Genomic DNA, 3,389 nt, shown 5'->3' with positions numbered 1-3,389 from the left:
AAGAAAGGGAAATAATGGGTCAACAGGAGTCAGGCCTTCAGTTATCCTGGTGATAACTGAAGCGGAGAGGGGCACAGCCTTGGATCCAAAACACAGACTCAACAACACTGAAGACTTGAGATCGAAGCTGTAGCAACTAACTTTGTAATATGCCTGTTAAGGAGGCAGGCAGGGGTGGGGGGTGGGGGTGGGGAGGGAACCTTCGAACATTGGTGGAGGGAAGTTGACAGTGGTAGTGGGGTTGGTATTGAAATATTCTATGCCTAAAACTCAACCATCAATAACTTTTTAAATCAAAATTCCTTTAATAAAAAATCATAATTTATTTTTTAAAAAAGAATGTATTCTGCATTAATAGGACATTTGGTGTCAAAGAATTTGTCTTTTACGTAAGCTAATAAATCTAGAACTTTATACTAATTGCTAGCAAAAAGTTATGCTGCAAAAAACTATGCCCCTACCTAGCCTATAGAATCAAAGCTGTGACATGAACAAGGAAAATTGTGAAGAGGAATACAGTATTACTCACGTTCATTTTATGTGTAAGTCTCAGAGTCAGTCACAGAAGAATTTACTATGGCCACAATTTCTTGTCCATGTTACAAATAATGATACAGCTGCAGTGGTTTACTTGTTTCTCACAGGTCCCCAAAGTCTGCCAGGCCATAAGGCTACCTCTTAATTTTAAAACAATAGTGAGATTTAGAGTCTGGAGAGGTAGTACAATCAGCTTGCTTTGAGCACAGCAGACCCGAGCTCAGTCAACAACTCCCCCTATGGCCCCTTGAGTCCCTCCAGAAGTGATCCCTGAGCCAAGGGTAAGCGCTAATCAGAGCTGAGTGGGACCCAGAAAACAAAATAAAATAAAATACCAATGAAAATTGTCAAAACCAGTACTAACTATGAGCAAAACTGCTTTGCCTTGAGACTCAAATAATGTATTACTGGTCCCCCCAAGGGCTGGAGTGATAGCATAGCTGTAGGGCGTTTGCCTTGCACGCAGCCAGCCCAGCTGAGCCGGGTTCGATTCCTCTGCCCCTCTCGGAGAGCCCGGCAAGCTACCGAGAGTATCTCACCTGCACGCTACCCATGACGTATTCGATACGCCAAACACAGTAACAACAAGTCCCAAAACGGAGATGTTACTGGGCCCGCTCGAGCAAATCGATGATCAGTGGTTCCCCCAAAAGACAAATAATTTGACAATGTCTAACAAAGGTGAAGAGATGCATTCAGACTCATGTTGTCACTCTTATCCAAGAAAACAAAGATGGGGGAAGGGAGAGAGTAAATCAGGACAAAGGACTGAAGTACAATTTTCTGAAGTGAAGTACGTTTATTATTATCATTTAAAAAAAATTTTTTTGGAAGTAAAGTACATTTAGTTCTACTTCTAGGATATTCCTTGGAATGTCAGTCTATAAAGTGCTTTTGATTAAATTAAACCCATTTTCCCCCTATATTTTAAAAATAGAAACATATAACAGGGACTCTGAGAAAAATGAAAAATACCTCAGGCATAAAATTTAACTTTTTCTTAGTCTTCACAACTATTCTGATATATGTCTTGTTTATGTTTTAAAATTAACAAATTTACCTTTTTTTTTTAAGTGTAGCCTGGGAGACATCATCACTGGAAAGTGTGCCCTAGGAGAAGTAGGCAAGAGTGTTTATGTGGAACTTTTAAAAAATCATATTTGAAATTTTTGATTAAAAACTGTAATCAAATTTAAAATGGCTCTAATGCCTACTCACAAGACAATGGGTCAATAACTTAATCCAAATGCTTAGATTATTGAGAAAAACAGAAGTTGAAATTGATTATAATTAATGTTCCACGTTTCCTGTGATATGCTTCTATTTTTCTATAAGTTCATGGATTTAAAAGATTTTATAAGGTATACGGCAAAGAGCACCATGAGAAGATGAGAAGTAACATGGGAGAAAATCTTTGCAAGTCATACACCTGACAAAGAACTTTTATTTAAAATATATATAATACATTCTTGCACCTTAGTAACAAAAATTCAGTGAACTAAAACAAAAACAAAAACCGGCAGTGCTAAGGGGTTACACCCTGCTCTGCACTCAGGAATCACTCCCGGCAGGGCTCAGAGACATATGGGATGCCCAGGATGAAAACCAGGTCAGCTGCACGCAAGGTCAGTGCCCTACCTGTCTACCATGCCTCCCGCCTTGGAAAAAAATAATTTTAAAGGATCTGAATAGAGGTGTCTCCAAAAATAGAAATGAAAAACGAAATAGGAAGGACAGCAAGCATGTGAAAATATGCTTAGCCCCATTAGTCATGAATGGGAAACACATCAAAACACGAGAGCAGGAAGACAGTGTCGGCAGGGCAATGCCTAAGACATGCGCCACGCTGGTCCCACGCCAGGCCCCAGGTGGCCTCCCAGGTAGGCCCTGGAAGACCAGCACCCGCCGTGTGGCCCTCAGGGTTTCCTAAGCACACACGGAACTGTGAGCCAAGCAGCTCGGGCACAGCAGGAAGTAGCCCAGCCTCTCCAATGAACACATGGGGCCCTCTCAGGCCCGGTAGGAAGGCCACGCAGAAGCAGCAGTTCAGGTGAGCTAGCGTGGCTCCGACCCAAGCAGGGGAAGATGCAGAGACACGGGAGTCCTCACATGCTGCTTTAGAAAATGGTCAAGGGCAGATTTCCAAACTCACTACACCTACCACTCCACGCTCAAAAAAAATGAATCACTCAGCTTCCCCCAACGCCCCCAACCCCGCCCCAGAACTCTACCTTTAGAAGAACAAGTTGAAAGCATCCCCAACTGCCCCCAGGAATACTGCCACCTCCTAGGGGATGCAGTGTCAGGGCGTGCCCCCGACTTTGAGAAACTCTGGTCTGGAAGTTCCTCCAGCAGATAAACCTGCTGCAGGCAGGATGGCTTCATGATGGAGATACTCGCTCCAGAGACTTGAAAGAACAGAAAACTTCTCCAGAGATGTCTGGAGCAGCAACTGTACTTAGGGGAGTATTTAGTATAAAACTCACACTTAATTTATGTATTCAGTGGTTTGCCACTTCAGCAGCACAGAGACTAAAGTTGGAACCATACAGAGAAGATAAGCATTGTCTCCGGGCAAGGATGACATGCAAGTCCGTGAAGCTTTCCATATATTTTTGACTCCCAGGCATAATAAATCTAAGCTTATGGTTCTCCTTTAAAAAATAAAAAGTGATGCTTTCACCAATTGTTCCTTGACAACAAAAAGTTGAGTACCTGCTGAACAGTTGAGTACCTGCTCCAGCCTGAATGCACCATAAAAAATGCTCAATTAAGTGAAAGTGTCAGACACCAAAAAAGTAAGGTATTTTGTGATGATTCTGTGTATATGAAGTAACCAGATGAGGCCATTC

General features: G+C 42.3%; 1 non-coding gene across 1 annotated transcript; it reads left to right on the top strand.

The window, feature by feature from the left end:
- Positions 1-3,044: 3,044 nt before the first annotated feature.
- On the top strand, positions 3,045-3,152 carry LOC130023032 (U6 spliceosomal RNA). Its single transcript, XR_008792362.1, has one exon. It is a non-coding gene; the product is annotated as a U6 spliceosomal RNA (small nuclear RNA).
- The last annotated feature ends 237 nt before the right edge of the window (positions 3,153-3,389 follow it).

This window comes from Sorex fumeus, unplaced genomic scaffold, assembly GCF_029834395.1.
Source record: "Sorex fumeus unplaced genomic scaffold, SorFum_2.1 ptg000002l, whole genome shotgun sequence".
Lineage (NCBI taxonomy): Eukaryota > Metazoa > Chordata > Mammalia > Eulipotyphla > Soricidae > Sorex > Sorex fumeus.
The sequence above is the reverse complement of the archived record's forward strand: the minus strand, read 5'-3'. Positions and strand labels throughout refer to the sequence as shown.